The sequence below is a fragment of the Arachis ipaensis genome, chromosome B10, assembly GCF_059453495.1.
Source record: "Arachis ipaensis isolate K30076 ecotype BB chromosome B10, ASM5945349v1, whole genome shotgun sequence".
NCBI classification, from domain to species: Eukaryota; Viridiplantae; Streptophyta; class Magnoliopsida; order Fabales; family Fabaceae; genus Arachis; species Arachis ipaensis.
The window spans coordinates 91,129,177-91,146,579 of NC_142435.1; the positions used below are offsets into that span (position 1 = coordinate 91,129,177).

The 17,403-nt window shown below is 38.8% G+C and overlaps 1 non-coding gene across 1 annotated transcript; it reads right to left on the reverse strand.

The window, feature by feature from the left end:
• Nucleotides 1-5,392: 5,392 nt before the first annotated feature.
• Nucleotides 5,393-5,496, reverse strand: LOC148580838 (small nucleolar RNA R71). The gene has a single exon (XR_015895739.1). It is a non-coding gene; the product is annotated as a small nucleolar RNA R71 (small nucleolar RNA).
• Between the last annotated feature and the right edge of the window lie 11,907 nt (nucleotides 5,497-17,403).

The following is a 17,403-nucleotide window of genomic DNA, read 5'->3' on the forward strand; positions in this document are numbered from 1 at the left end:
TGCTTAAGGACAAGCAAGCTTTAAGTTTGGTGTTGTGATGCCAGGGCATTTTGGCCAGTTTTACTGACCTTTTCTTTACTGTTTTTAAGGTAGTTTCATGCATTTTCTTAGGAAATAAGCTAGTTTTGGGTGGATATTCACTTACATCTTGATTCAAGCATACATTGTGCATTTTACATGATTTCATCAGGATTTTGCATGAATTATATGATAAATTGGATGATGCATGATCCATGATTAAGAGCAAGACTTTGATGCACTTTGTTTGATTGATTTCAGGCCAAAAGAAGAAGAGAAGAGCCACGTTAGTGGCTACGTTAGTTACACTAACGTGGGCACTAACGTGGAAGGAAGGAAAGCTACAACGTTAGTGAGAAAAGTTAGTGGCATTAACTTTGAAGAAAGGAAATGGAGCCAACGTTAGTGACACTTAACATTATCACTAACGTTGGCTAATGCTCATAAGTGGCCACGTTAGAGTCCACGTTAACTTAGTTAACGTGGCCTCTAACGTTAAAAGGGGGAAAGGAAGCAAACGTTAGTGACATTCAACATTGTCACTAACGTTGGCCTAAGTGCACAATGCCACGTTAACTCCCACGTTAACTTGGTTAACGTGGGAGCTAACGTGAAGAGGCAAGGGTGGTCGACAACGTTAGTGACACCCAACATTGTCACTAACGTTGAAAGCAACCACACAACCCCAAGGAGTCACGTTAACATCCACGTTAACATAGTTAATGTGGAAGTTAACGTGAAGAAGAGAAGTTGTCGAAAACGTTAGTGATACCAAAAATTGTCACTAACATTGCCAACACAAGCCACAAAGAGCCACGTTAACTCCCACGTTAACTTAGTTAACGTGGTAGTTAACGTGGGCAAAAGTCCCACCTGGCAGCCTGACCATGCCTTCTTGAAACAAGAATAACTTGAGCCACAAAACTCCAAATGAGGAAATTCCAGTTGCATTGGAAAGTAGGATCCCAGAGCTTTCCAAGCATATATGGCACTACATGGTTGACACTAAATTTGAGGGAGAAAACCTGCCCCGAAAGTGCAATGATGAACATAGTATCAACCTGTATTAAGGCCAACTGACCTCTTCACCTTCCAAGAAGTATAACTCGAGTTGTAGAGCTCCAAATGATGCGCTTTCAAAGGCATTGGAAAGTATACATCCAGGGCCTTCCAACAATATATAATAGTATGGGGTGGACACTAATTTTGAGCTTCAAAAACGAGAAATTGCTAGCGTTATTGGCAATCAACATTTCCAGTAACGTTGGCATATATGCCAGCGACCATGTCCACTTCAAAAGAGCATAACTTGAGCTACAGAGGTCCAATTGAGGTGATTCCAGTTGCGTTAGAAAGCTAACATTCAGAGCTTTCCAAAGATATATAATACTCTATAGTGAGCATGAAATTGGAGCACAAAGAAGAGGCATCATTTAAGCCCCAAAAACACCAACTGGGCAGCAAGTGCAACGTTAGCCACAATAACTTCAGCACTAACGCCACACTTGTAGCGTTAGTGTGACTAACTTTAGAACTAACTTTAGCACCTGGACCTCAACTTAACTCACTTCTCTCTCAAGTCCACTTCCAAGCTCAAGCAAGCAGGCCCACAATTGTCAACCAATCAAGGCCACAAGAAGCATCTAGAATAGGAATTTTCATTTAATTGTAATTTGCTTTTCATTTCATTTTGTAATTTAGGAGAGCCTATATAAAGGCCTTAGTCTTTTAATTTAAATCATCTTAGGCTAGATGGAAGGGAATCCTGGAATGGGGGATTGAAGAGGGGTCTTCGGACTCCCTCCCCTCACACACTTTTCCTTTTCATTCTTTGTACTTTTCATTTATGAATTTGAAGTTTTATTTTAAGTTTTTATCTTCATCTTTACTTTTCTGCACTTTCTTTCTTTTCTATTTTTGGTAGAGCAATGACCAACTAACTCTTTACATTGGGTTAGAGAGCTCTATTGTGATTCAATGGATTAAGTGTAGTTCTTATTCTTCTTCTTCTTTCTTTTCTCTTGATTTTACTTGAAAGCTTTCGATCTTCATCCAATTGGATAGTTATCTTGGAAAAGGAGCTATTCAGACTTGGATCTCTTTTGAACCTTTAAAGAGGAATGAAGAGATCAAGCTAGAAATGCTTTCTCATACTGGACCAAATTGGGTTTGGATGGATATGTGACTATAATCCTCTCAATACCTGGTTTGGGAAATGCATGTGGTATAATCAGTGACCACACTTCATCTCTTCTAATCAGCAATTGACCAAGGAATTGGCTATTGATTGATGCCAAGGCATCTTAGGCTAGTTTCAATAGCATTTTTCTGTTAGTTTTAGTTGTTTTATGCATTTTCTTGAGCTTAAAGTAACCAAGAATGGTTAAATGAATAACAAAGCAATGAACCATCCAAACAGTATGATTTTGATGCAAATTCCATGAGTTTTTAGTTATATTACTTGAATGCTATGAATGGAAGATTTCGCATGAAATTTTGCAAGACTTTGATGCAATTGTTTGGATGATTTCAGGGAAGAAGAGGCTAGGCAAGGAAGCAACAAAATCAATAAAGGAAGCTTGAATATCACATGTGGAGTTTAAGTTCCAGTTTAAGCTTAAACTGAAACTTAAACTACCAAACCATATAATGCTGGTAATGGCGTTTAAGTTCCAGTTTAAGCCTAAACTGGAGCTTAAACGCCAGAATCATGAAGGCTAAGAAATGCTGGAACTGGCGTTTAACCTCCAGTTTAACCTTAAACTGGAAGTTAAACGCCAGAATGAGAATTTCACCAAGGGAGCATTTCCACGTTTAAGCTCCAGTTTAACCTTAAACTGGAGCTTAAACGTGTTCGACACAACTCTCACCAGGAAGCATTTCCACGTTTAACCTCCAGTTTAACCTTAAACTGGAGGTTAAACGCCAGAAGTAAGAAAGGCACCAGGAGCATTTCCACGTTTAAGCTCCAGTTTAACCTTAAACTGGAGCTTAAACGTGTTCGACTATTTCCCTCCTCCAGGGTTGCTTTCTCATTTCCACGGTTAAGCTTCAGTTTAACCTTAAACTGAAGCTTAAACGTGTTCGACCCAATTGTTCCTCCAGGGTTGCTTTCTTCATTTCCACGTTTAAGCTTCAGTTTAACCTTAAACTGAAGCTTAAACGTGTTCGACATTTCACACTCCTGGGTGGCTTTCTTCCATTTCCACGTTTAAGTTTCAGTTTAACCTTAAACTGAAACTTAAACTTCAACTTAAACGCCACTTTTTGAAAGGGGTTTCTGGGCCAAATATATTGAAGTTTAAGTTAGCATTTGAGCACAAACATTAACTTGAACATATTATGGTATGAAACCCAATTGAATGTCATGGTTTATGGGATTGGGCCTGAAGGATTGATGAGTCTGGAGCTTTAATTTGTTGAGTCTTGTGTCATTACTTGTTTATCACTAAGTTTGCTCAATGAATGTTACAGAATTGGATCACAGCCTCATCAGGATTATGGACCATAAACCCAAAGCAAAAGGAATTCAGGGAAAGGCCTCAAAGCCCAAGAAACACAACAGAAGCTCAATTTAGAAAGTGTATAAATAGGATAGAATTTAAGTTAGTAAAGGGGAGTTTGACGGAGAGAGAACTTTGGATCATTTTCTTTTAGTTTTGTAATTGAATTCAGAGCTATGACTCACTAAACCCCTTTCATTGGGTTAGGGAGCTCTATTGTAATTCAATGAATCAATAATAGTTTTATCTTCTTCTTCAATCTTTTCTCTTGAATTTTGTTAGAAAGCTTCTCGATCTAATTCCATTGGGTAGTTGTCTTGGGAAAGAAACTACCCATAATTGGAATCCTTCGGAACCTTGGGAAAGGAATGGAGGATTCATGCTAGAGAAGCTTTCTCACAGTGAATTGGATTGGGGTTTGGATGGATATTGTGACATGTAATCCTACCAAATTGTGGTTCATGAAACTGTGTGGTATAATCAGTGATCGAGCATCATCTCTTCTTATGAACATTTAAACCAAGGGATTGGGAATTTGTTTGTTTTTAGAGAGAATTGGTGAGCCAAGGGATTCGGATCCAATCATATAAGATTGCCAAGCAAAATTCAATGAATGCATTGGTTGAAGAAGGGACAAAAGTTGTTTTGATTCGGAGATCTCAATATCTCCTAACACCCAATGAACTCCCCATTTTTGATTTACCACTTTCTCTTTACATTCTGCAATTAAATTCATGCAATCACCCCATCCCTTTTAATTTCAGCAATTTAGCTTCTCGCTCTTTAATTCATGCAATTTTACATTCCGCAATTCTCATCTAAATCTTGATTCCGCTCAACTAGAACATACTTCTAATCCGAATTGCTCACTCAACCAATCCTTGTGGGATTCGACCTCACTCTATTGTGAGTTTTTACTTGACGATAACCGGTGCACTTGCCGGAAGGAATTTTGCCGATCGTGCAATTTCCTAAATCGTAGCATAACAAGTTTATGCGCATCAAGTTTATGGCGCCGTTGCCGGGGATTGGTTTTCGATTGACAATTCTCAAATTGGAAGTTAACTAGATTGAGCATTTTTCTTGCTTTGTTAATTCAGTTCAAGTTACTTGTTGAATTTTAATTTCTGCACTCTGTTACATGCTTTCTTTCTTTATGCCTTTAAATTCAAGCAACTAACTCACTAACTCACTAACTATTTGAATTAATTCCTCAACTGCTCTAACCATACTCTTCCATTAACCAAGAGTATTTCACTTGTTTGGTGCCTGTGCTGTGTTTTTGTATGACAGGTAGGAGAGGGGAGACATCAACTCCTCCATATACCGAACCAGAGAGGACCCTTCATAGACTTAGAAGGGAAGCAAGAGGGAAGAGAGTACTGAGAGAAGAGGAATCTGAAGGAGAATCTGAGGACAATTTTGAGGAAGCTCTAGATCTCAACATGGATAGAGAAGTCCATAACCATGAGAGAGCTGATGGAAACAATGCCATTCCCGAGAGGAGGGTTCTTAGTTCATACATAAACCCAACCTCTGGGAATTGTGGTAGCAGCATTCAGAAACCACCCATTCAGGCCAACAATTTTGAACTCAAACCACAGCTAATATCACTTGTGGAGGATCATTGTTCATTTGGTGGGAGTGCTAATGAAGATCCAAACCAACATCTCACAAAATTCCTGAGAATTTGCGACACTGTGAAGTCCAATGGAGTCCAGGAAGATACCTATAAACTGCTCTTGTTCCCATTTTCACTTAGGGACAAGGCAGCTAAGTGGCTGGAATCATTCCCAAGGGGGAGCCTAACAACCTGGGATGAGGTGGAAAGCAAGTTTCTGGCACGTTTCTACCCCCCACAAAAGGTCAATAGGCTTCGATCTGAGGTTCAGACTTTTAGACAACAAGATGGTGAAACTCTCTACGAGGCATGGGAGAGATTCAAGGATTTGACAAGGAAATGCCCACCAGACATGTTCCATGACTGGGTGCAATTGCATATTTTCTATGATGGACTTTCTTATGAATCAAGGAAGGCTGTAGACCATTCATCAGGAGGTTCATTGAACAGGAAAAAGACTGTGGAAGAAGCCATTGAAGTGATTGAGACAGTGGCTGAGAATGAGTACTACTATGCTTCAGAGAGACACAACACTAAGGGAGTCATGGAGCTGAACCATGTTGATACAATTTTAGCCCAAAACAAGGTGTTTGCCAAGCAACTAGCAGAGCTCACCAGGAAATTAGAAACAAAGCAAGTGGCTGCAATACACACACAAGATCAAGAGGAAGTAAGCACTGAAGGAGGTGATTGGGAAGAGGCCAACTATGTGGGAAACCAACAAAGGCAATCATATGATCCACATTCCAACACTTACAACCCAGGATGGAAAAACCACCCAAACTTTGGGTGGGGGAACCAACAAACCCAACCACAAAACCACAAACCTTACAACCACAACCAACATAACAATTCCACATACCAAAAATCTAACCAAAGATCATACCAAACCACACAAAACACTTACTCTCAACTACCATATCATGGCCAAAATAATCAACCTGCCCAACCTAATCCGAGCCAACAATTTCAAGATCAATTAAACAGGATAGAAGGAATGCTTGCAACCATGAGTCAAGACATAACCGAATTGAAAGCTTTTAAGGAAGAAGTAAATTCTAACCTGCAAAACCAAGGAGCTGCCATCCAGAAGCTAGAAAATCAAATTGTGTATTTGTCTAAGCAAACCCCTGGGCCAAGCGTTTCTCATGCTGCCAAGGCTATTGCAAGGGAATAATGTAAGGCCATAACCCTCAGAAGTGGAAAAAAGCTAAAGGAGATCTCAAAGGAAACTACAGAGGATGAAGCAAAGGAAAATGTGAGAGACAAGGAACAAGGAAAATCTTTTACACCGTCTGCAACAAAAGAAAAAGAAAAAGAGGTCCTGAAGCCTTATACACCTAAAGCACCATATCCTCAACGTTTGATGAAAAGTGAAAACGATGGCCAATTCTCCAGGTTCTTGGAGATTTTCAAGAAGCTTCAAATCAACATTCCATTTGCTGAGGCAATAGAGCAAATGCCACTCGATGCAAAATTCTTAAAGGAATTAATGACCAAGAAGAGAAGCTGGAGAAATGAGGAAACTGTGTTGTTGACTGAAGAATGCAGTGCCATCATTCAACACAAATTGCCTCAGAAATTGAAGGATCCAGGCAGTTTCCAAATCCCTTGCATCATAGGAGAAGTCATGGTGGAGAAGGCCTTGTGTGACTTAGGGGCCAGTATCAATTTGATGTCTCTAACAATGATGAGAAGAATGAAGATTGAGGAAACCAAACCAACAAGAATGGCCCTCCAATTGGCAGATCGAACTTTTAAATTCCCTCATGGGATAGTTGAGGATTTGTTGGTGAAAGTGGGAGAGTTTATATTTCCTGCTGATATCCTCATAATGACCACTCACGTAATCGCGTCACCCAATATTTGGCAATCAATGATTTTGAACAGAGAGTTGTGCGAGTGTGAGGCTGCCCTCGCGCCAGTGTTATAAAACGGGTCACGCGACCGCATGACCGACGCGACCGCGTCAATCAGTATAAGCGCAAGTCGCACGACCGCGTGCCCCACACGACCGCGTCGATTGCGCCGCACAGCTTCCCTGATTTGCCACTTATCTTATCTTTTTCTCCCCAAATCCTATTTTCTCTTTTCCCTCCTTTTTTCTTCCTCCTCCCTTCTTCCTTCTTCCTTCTTTCTCACTTTTTACACTCTCACTTTCTCTCTCACCCCCATTAACATGGTTTTTTTTTTCTTCTTCCCTCCTTACTTTTCTATTTTTCTTCTTATTTTTATATGTTATCTTCTTTTCTTTTCTTTTTACTTTCATTATTCATATTTTCTTTTTCTTTCTTTTTCCTTTTTACTTGGTGTTAGCAATTTATTTGAGTCATTATTTCTCATTATATGCTTGTGGATTGTTGTAAATTTGTTTGGCAACTATATATTACTTTTTAAAGGGTTGCTTGCATGTTCAATTTAATACTTTCTATACCTTAATTATCACGCATGCTATGTATTTGTGAAAAAGCTCATATGGCATTATGCACTTTTCTACGTTACTCTACTATTCAATGCTTGCATTCCACAAATTCCCTTTACTATTGTATTAATTGAATTTAATTGTCAATACAAACATGATGACTAGTTTGTTACGAGTGATAACAACTTTGACTAATTAAATGCTTGAGCTATGCTACTCATGCCTTTGCCTGTATGCCAATAAACCCCTTGCATTTAATTGTCCTCAACTGCACTTGCTATTTTCCCATTGATGAACTTTTCACATGTAGTCATGACCATGTGTTACCGACATCCTCTTTACCGTGCATTGATTATCACTCATACAACCCTCTTCCTTGCTCTTTCTCTTTGAACTTAATTTCCTCCCTCTTCCCTTTTTCAGGATGGCCACCAAGAAAGGAAAGGAGAAGGCTACTCCCAAACAACCAGCAAGAAGAGGAACAAAGAGAGAATTAGTGGCAGAACCCTCTTCAATTGCGGTAAAGCCCTCAACAAAGAGACTTAAGAGGATTATAAAGGTTGATGATAAAGAAAAATCCTTCCCAGCAAAGGACACTGCGCGATTTCCCAATCGCTACTGTGAGCAGATGTTCCCCATCCTGGCAGAAAGGAGTCACAACAATGAATACCTTCTTCTCCTCCTAAACCATATTGCTACATTTGTTGAGCCGCAAATTGCACAAAGACAATGGGGTTTCCTACATAGAGAGCTGAGGCAGGTCAATCTTTCTTGGGTAGTCGAGTTCTACTCCAACTTCCACCTGCCAACCCTACAATCTGTCTTTGTCCGTCAGAAGCAAGTTCCCATTACAAAAGAGGCCATTCACAGGGCTCTAGGTCTTCCCCCTATTCCAGCAGGATTGGATGCCTTCCAAGAAGCCGCACTCAAGCGCCAGATGTACCAATTTGACTGGGATGCCGTTCTCAGAGTTATCGCACTACCTGGCAGCCATTGGATCTACGGATACCATCGTACCCGCCCTAAGGGCATATCGGCTTCAGCACTTACCTTGGAGGCTCGCGTATGGGCACAGATCATGTCCCATTACGTCTTTTCGAGCACTCACGAGTCCTCCTTCACTGCGTACATGGCCGTTCTACTATGGTGCATCCTTACAGACCAACCTCTGAACCTTCCAAGACACATCCGGAATGCCATGGGACACGTATAAATTGCAGGCAACCTACCTTTTCCCGCCTTGGTCTCAGATCTTGTCTCAGCAACTGAAGTCTCCTACAGAGCTGGGGACACCAAAGCCATGCTCCTACGGGATGATCAGTATGTCCCTAACGGGAAATACATCAGACCCCCACCAGCCGCCACAAGCCATCCTACTGAACCGGTTGAAGATATTCCTTCTTCAACACCACAAGCACCTACAACAGACCAACTGCTCCATCAGATACTTGCAAAGTTAGATCGGCAGGACCACAAAGCTAAGATGAGAGAACGTCATAACAAGCGCCGATTCACATACCTCAAGGAGCTGATTATGGGAAAATTCAAGGACTCAGACACCCCGGACTTCACCTCCTTTACCAACACAGGAAGCCATGATGGAGATACTGCTACCAGCCCCTCTTTATTCCTGATAGATGGCACCGAGGACGGTGCAAAGCCTTAAGTGTGGGGAGGTCGGTCAGTACCTGACTTCCAGAGGTAATTTCTCTTCCCTAAACACCAATAATTTAAGATATTTAGTTAGTTTTCCTTTTGTAGAATAGGATAAATTGCATAGTAATAGATTAGTTGCATGCATGTTCTACTTGATTGAAAAGACAATAAGTATCTTCTAAGACTCTATTTTTGGAACAAAATTTCACTAATTTTAATTAAAACTTTTATGTTAAATTTGCTTGAAGTTGTATTTTGAACATGATTTTTGAGCTAAAGAACACACAACCTGTAAGATTTGAGCCTTTATGCATGGTTACATTATTTAACAATAATTATTTTATTCTTGTGTGTTTACTTCTCTATAATTGTAATCTATATTTTGTTCCATCCTATATGTCCAATATTTATTATATTTATGTGCTTGCATATGATTGAGGCCATTAATTGTTTAGCTCACTTATCCAAATTAAGCCTACCCTTTCAATTACCTTTGTTAGCCACTTTGAGCCTTTAAATCCCATTTGTTCTATATTTTACCACATTACTAGCCTTAAGCGAAAAAACAATTATATATCCCAAACTGAATCTTTGGTTAGCTTAAGATAGAATTGTGTGTGCTAATTAAGTATGGGAAATTGTGGGAACAAAAGATAATAAGGGAATGTGTCATGATAATATAATGGAAATTTGGAGACCTACTCATGTGAAACTATAAAAATTAAAAATCTATGTGCATCGATAAGCTATGTTTATTTTTATGCTTATGAAAAAAAAATTCAATAAATAAATAAAGGGACAAAATCTCGCCAATGCTAAGTTAAGAATTCAAAGATCAATGCATGTATGATAAAATTAAAAATAAAAAGTTGATACATGAGTATGGAATGTGAAAGGGAAATTCTGGGTAGCTAGGTATGAATTCTAAAGTTATATAGAATATATATATAGGTTATGTTAAAGCTTGGGTTAATTAAAGATTCAGTTTATAAGCTTACTTAGCTATATGTGTATCCTTACCATTACCTTGGCCCCATTACAACCTTGAAAAGACCTCATGATGTTTGCATTGGTATATTAAATGTTGTTAATTGATTAGGAGAAGAACAAAAATTAGAAAGCATGATGAGAGAAGGATAGAGTGATTGCCCTATACACTAGAGAGATTAGAGCATACATACATCATCAGTGAGGGTTCAATGCTTAAATTTCTGTGTTCCCTGCTTTCATGAGCTACCTTCTTGCATTTTTATCTGTCCTTACTGTATAAGAATGGAATTAGTGGAATTTGATTTGTAATTATTTTGAAGAGCTTATTTACTATTGATCAAGTGGGCAAGGACCATATAGTTGCATTCACATATATAGGTTGCATTGCATTGCATGAGCTTTACATGTTGCTACTCATCTGTTTTATCTCCTTCAACTAAGCATGAGGATATGCTAATGTTTAAGTGTCGGGAGGTTGATAAACCACTATTTTATGGTTTATAATGTGTTTAATTGTGTGGTTTTATCATGATATTTACCCACTTATTCATATAATCAGCATGCATTTATATTTCCCTCCTAAAATTATTACATGATTGAAAACTTGCTTCCTAGAGACTTTTAATTATGTATTTTAATTCTCCCTTATTCCATTCGATGTCGTGATCTGTGTGTTAAGTGTTTCAGGCATTTATAGGGCATGAATGAATTGGAGATTGGAAAGGAAGCTTGCAAAAATGGAAGGAACACAAGAAATTGAGGAGATGACCAGCGAGAAGTGACGCGGCCGCATGGCTCACGCGACCGCGCGAAAGAGAGGAAATCGCAGTGATGCGGCCGCATGGCTCACACAACCGCGCGGATTGGAATAGCAGAAGTGACGCGGAGGCGTGGACGACGCGCTCGCGTGGAAGGGCAAAACGCCGAATGACGCGGCCGCATGAATGACGCGATCGCGTGACGTGCGCGATCTGCATAATCTGCAGAATTCGCTGGGGGCGATTTTGGGCCCTACTTTGACCCAGTTCTCGGCCCAGAAAAGCAGACTAGAGCCAGAGAACATGCAGAAACCAAAACAACATTCATTCTACACAATTTTAGTTTTTAGATCTAGTTTTACTCCTCCTCTAGGTTTTTTTCTCTCTCTACACATTCATAGTTCATAGGATTTTATTTTCTATTGCTCTTTGCATTGGGATATTGAGAAGAGTTATTACCTCATCAAGACTTCGTCATTCTAGTTCGTTTTCTTTACTTGGCTTTACTCTTCCATGCCCTTTTATTTACTCAATTTTACTATTGGATTATTTTAGAATTTATTAATACAAGAGTTACCTTTATTTTCAATTGATTCCTTTGAGTTTTATTTATCATGTCTTTCTTTAATTCCCTTTCCCATGTTATGAGTTCTACATTCACAATGAGCAAGTAGTTCCCTAACTTGATGGGGAGTTGATTGAAAGGAACCCTTGAGTTGGGGTTCTTAAAGGAAAAATTGTAGTTGGGTTTATTGTTGGGATGCTCTCTAGTCACTGACACTAATCCTTTTTAATTGAGCGGATTGGAACTTGTGAATAGAAACAGCATTCCAACTTGTTTGACCTTCCCTTACCTAGTAAGGGATAACTAAACAGAATAACCTTCAATTATCAATTAATCCTGAGAGTACTGCAACAAGAATAGGGCTTCCAACTAATCTACTCCCAGTCAAGACTTTTATTTAAATTACTTAATTTCTCCAATTTAATTTCCTGTTTATTCAACTCAAACTCTTTTTGAAAACATCTGATTAATAAAATAGCACACCTTTCTGCAACTCGTTGGGAGACGACCTGGGATTCATACTCACAGTATTTTGATTTTTATTTTTGTGACACCCTTCTAAATTGATAAGCGGATTTCTGGTTGGTTAAGAACTATACTTGCAACGCATATTTTATAACAATTCTTGACTCGCCAATTTTCGTCACATCATAGACAAATCAATGAAACAGGCTTATAGACTAGTAGAGGACGTGCTAGTAAAGGTTGACGGCCTTTACATCCCTGCTGATTTCATAATCCTAGACACTGAGAAGGAGGAGGATGAATCTATCATCCTTTGCAGACCCTTCCTAGCCACAGCAAAAGCAATGATTGATGTTGACAAAGGAAAGTTAGTCCTTCAGTTGAATGAGGACTACCTTGTATTCAGAACTCAAGGTTCTCCTTCTGTAACCATAGAGAGGAAGCATGAAAAGATTCTCTCAGTTGAGAGGCCCCAACATTGCTCTGATTATCTGTGAGGCTCCATGATAGCTCACTGTTAAGCTATTGACATTAAAGAAGCGCTTATTGGGAGGCAACCCAATGTTATTTAATTATATCTATATATTTTCCATTGCTATTTTATGTTTTCTTTAGGTCGATGATCATGTGAAGTCACAAAAATAACTAAAAAATTAAAAAACAGAATGAAAAACAACATTAAAAATAGCTCACCCTGGAGGAAGAGCTTACTAGCGTTTAAACGCCAGTAAGAAGCAGCAGACTGGCGTTTAACGCCGGAAAGAAGCATCAAGCTGGCGTTAAACGCCAGAAACAAGCATCAAACTGGCATTTAACGCCAGAACAGAGCATCTACCTGGCGTTTAACGCCAGAAATGGGAGAAAAGCTGGCGTTAAATGCCAGAAACAAGCAGCAACCTGGCGTTTAATGATAGAAGTGCACTCTAAGAGCGTTTTGCACGCCTAAATGGAGCAGGGATGTTAAGTCCTTGACCCCTCAGGATCTGTGGACCCCACAGGATCCCCATCTACCCTACCTCTTCTTCTCTCCTCTTCACACCCTTTCATAACACTCTTTCCCAAATACCCTTCACCAATCACCTCCATACCTTTTCCCCAAATACTATCCTTGTTTATTTTCCCAAGTATAATAGTAAGAGGTTGTTGCTTCTACTTAGTTATCCTTTAACTAATAAGGGAAAGTCAAGTAACTAAACCAACTCTGATTCACAAGTCCTAATCCCTTCCTGGAGAAGGATTAGAGTTAGTGACTAGAGGGTCAGCCAATTACTTCTAATTACAAATTAATACTTGAGTATTCCAACTCAAGGGTTTCCAATTAATCAACTCCAAAGTCAAGTTGGGAGTCTACTCTATTGACATGAATGCCATTTTCGCAAACATGTAAAGAGAGTAGAAAGGAGACATGGTAATTAAAATTAATTTAGTAAAGGCAATTTTTTTGAGCTAATAAATCAAGGGGTGATGATAATCAAACAAATAATGAAATTAGATGTAAAAATAACTCTTGCATTAATAATTCCCAAAATCAAAGATATCCATATGTAACTATGAACAAACTGAATGAAAAGCAAAAGAGTAAGGAAATAAGAAAGCAAACTATAGTGATAGAGACTTCAAATGGAGGTAGTAACTCTCTCCAGATCCAATCCAAAAGCATAAAACTAGAAAATCTAAGAATGTGAAGAACCCTAGAGGAAGTAGTGTTTTCTCTCTAGAATTCAAAACTAAAACTAAAACTAAGTGAGTGTGAATGTCCGTTGAGTCTCCGGTTGTCCCCTGGCTCTAGTCTGTGTTTCTAGGCCGAAAACTGGGTCCAAACTCAACCCGAAATTGCTCCCAGCGTCTTCTGCAGTTGGAGCTCATTACACATGTCACGCGTATGCATCAGTCACGCATACGCGTCGATGGTCTTCTGCTCGTTTCATGCGTACACGTCGCTGTGGGATTTTGCTTGTTATGCGTACGCGTCAATCATGCGTACGCGTCGCTATAAATTGCGCCAAGTCATGCGCATGCGTGAGACATGCGTTCGCATCGATCCTCGCTGGTCAGCTCCTTTATTTCTTGTGTTCCTTCCATTTTTGCATGCTTCCTTTCCATCCTCTGAGCCATTCCTGTCCTATAAAGCCTGAAAACACTTAACACATAGATCACGGTATCGAATGGTATAAAAGGGAATTAAAATTTGACAAATTAAGGGCTTGGGAAGCAAGTTTTCAATCATGGAACAAAATTAGGAAGGATTTGTAAAACCATGCAATTTGTATGAATAAGTGTGCAAAGAACTGAAAAAAACCACTCAATTTAGCACAAAATAAACCATAAAATAGTGGTTTATCAAAAACATTCATGATCCATCATAAACCCCATCACCACTGTTTTACTTGTTGCTTGAGGATAAGTAATCGTTCTAAGTTTGTTGTGGGAAGTGAAAAGTAGGAGGAAAATGACAACAACAATAAAGATGAACTACAAGGTGGTAAAGTTCCTTTTCCTCTTATTTATTTCCAGTATTTTCAATTGCATGATTGTCTCTTATTCCTTGTATACATCTGTGTTGTGAATAAGCATAGCTTGATTGCTGAATTATAACATGTTATGATATCATGATTATCATCTTGAGTCTTGTAAGTTAACGTAAGGGAGTAATCATGATCATAAACAAACAGGGTCATTAAAGAAGAAGTTAACATGAGCTTATAAGTATTGGGAAGCTAGCATGACTATTGTTGCTCAATTGCATTTGAATTTTATTTAACTAAAGTTTTCATCTAGGACATTTTATGAAATTTTTGAAATCATGAAAACCTTGAAAAAGAAATTGCAAATAAGGCAAGAAAAGAAAAGGGAGAGAATGAGAAAGCTGAAAGCTCTGAGTACCAATGACAATTCATTTGTTAAGTACTTGTGGTGTTTATGTATCAAGCAAAAAGCTTGAAAACAAAACACTTAGAGTCAAGGCTAAGGTCAGGTGCAAAGGCACTCCCTCATAACTCAAGGCTTTGAGCATCAACGATTAGAGAGTCAAGAAAAGAAACAACAGAAGTCCTCTAATTAAATACTTGTGGTGCTTATGTATCAAGTGGTAATACTTGAAAACAAAGCATTTAGAGTCACAGCTTTCAACAAATGGTGCAAAGCACCCAAGAATCTAAAAATAGAATGAAAAGCTTGTTTCAAGGAAGAAACATAAAAAAAGTAATTTCATAAAGTGAGCTAGATAGAAGCATCAATCATTTGAATCTCTTTTGTGATTGTTGCATGCATAGAAAACTAGCTAACCATGAACATTACATTGCTATTCTTCTTACCTTGGATTGTCAAACCTTATTGCATGATTCTCTTCTTGCTTGGGGACAAGCAAGATTTAAGTTTGGTGTTGTGATGCCAGTGCATCATGGCCTGTTTTTCTATGCTTTTTCACCTTTATTTTTCACTAATCATGCTTAATTATTGAGTATTTTTGTGCTTAAATCATAGATTACTTTCATCTCTTTGAGTTGATCTATTTTGCAGAAATTTGGTGGAATAGGAAGTAAAAAGCACAAAACAAGCATGAAAGAAGAAAGGAGCTAAAAGGGAAGCAGAAAAGGGGGCTCGAAAGAAGCAGAGAAAGCAATGTTGGTGGCCAAAGTTGGATCACCAACGTTACCCCCAACGTCTGTAACAAATTTTACAAATTGGAAGCTAGAAGAATATCCGTGTGTGCGTACACACAGAGCAGTGTGCGTACGCACAATAAGAAAATTTGTTTGTGTGCGCACGCACAAGGCGGTGTGCGTACGCACAAGGGTGCAACGTTGGTGAACCAATGTTACCCCCAACGTTTGCGATAAAATCTCAGAAATTAAAGTTGGAAAATTTGCTGTGACGCATACGCGTGAAGGTGAATTTCAGCCTGTCTCGCGAACACCTGAGCAATGCACATGCGCAAAATGCAGTTCGACGCGTACGTGTGAGCGACGCGTAAGTGTGACGAGACAAACGTTGGTGCATCAACATTGAGTCAAACGTTGCTGGCAACACCCAGAAATCCTTTTTCAAGTAACGTGTGACTCAACGTTTTCATTTTAATTTATAATTTAGGAAAGCCTATATAAAGACCTTAGCTCCATAGAAAGGGATATTCTAGATTGGAGGGGGAGTTCAGAATCACGCACACACACATTCCCTGGCACACACCACTGGGAGTAGGTCTTCGGAACCGTCCCCTCATACACTCTTCTTCCTTTTTCTTTTCCTTTCTTCCTTAGTAGTAGTTTAGTTTCAGTTTGTAATTTTCATTTATGAATTTTGAAGTTTCAATTTCAGTTATTTAATTCTTAATCTTCATTTTTATTTTTCTGTACTTTCTTTCTTTTCTGTTTGAATATAGCAATGAACAACTAACTCTTTTCATTGGGTTAGAGAGCTCTATTGTTATTTAATGGATCAATTGTAGTTTTCATTCTACTTCCTCATTTTTTTCTCTTGATTTTGCTTGAAAGCTTTCGATCTTCATCTAATTGAGCAATTGTCTCGGAAGAGAAATTGTTCATACTTGGATTTCCTCTGAACCTTGGAAAAGGAATGAGGAAATCATGCTAGAAATGCTTTCTCACATCGGATTAGGTTGGGGGTTGCATGGATATAGTGACATGTAATCCTGCCAATACTTTGATCTATGAAATTGTGTTGTATAATCAGTGACCAAACTTTATCTATTCCCATGAGCAATTAGATCAATGAATTGGGCAATTGTTCAAGCTTAGAGAGATTGGATTGCCAAGGAATTGGGATTCAATCACATAAGATTGCCAAGAAGATCAATGAATGCATTGATTGAGGAAGAGATGAGAATGAACTTGATCCGGAGAATACAATATCTTTCTATCCCAATGTTCATTTCATTTTTAGTTCTTACATTTATTTTATGTCATTTACTTTCTTGCACTTTACATTTATGTCAATTTACTTATCTGCACTTTATTGCTTTCCTTTACTTTTGTGCAATTTACATTTCCTTGTTGCTTATCATCCAATTATGCTTGTCTAACTAGAATAATCAATCAACTATTGCTTGCTTAATCCGTTAATCCTCGTGGAATCGACCTCACTCTTAAGTGAGTTTTATTACTTGATACGACCTAATGCACTTACCAGTGGTTATTACGGAGAATCAATTTCTCCGTATCAGTACTCCTCCTTGAGGATTCAATGTGGTGCTTGATCTCTTCAATGTCACTCTTTTGCCTTTGTTGTTCTTCCTTCATAGCCCTTTGATCTTCTCTTATGGCTCTTTGGTCTTCCCTTATTTCATTGAGGATGGTGGAATTCTCTTGATGCTCCAACCTCAATTGCTCCATGTTAAAGCTCAATTCTCCCATGGAAATATGCCATTGATCCCAATATCTTTGAGGAGG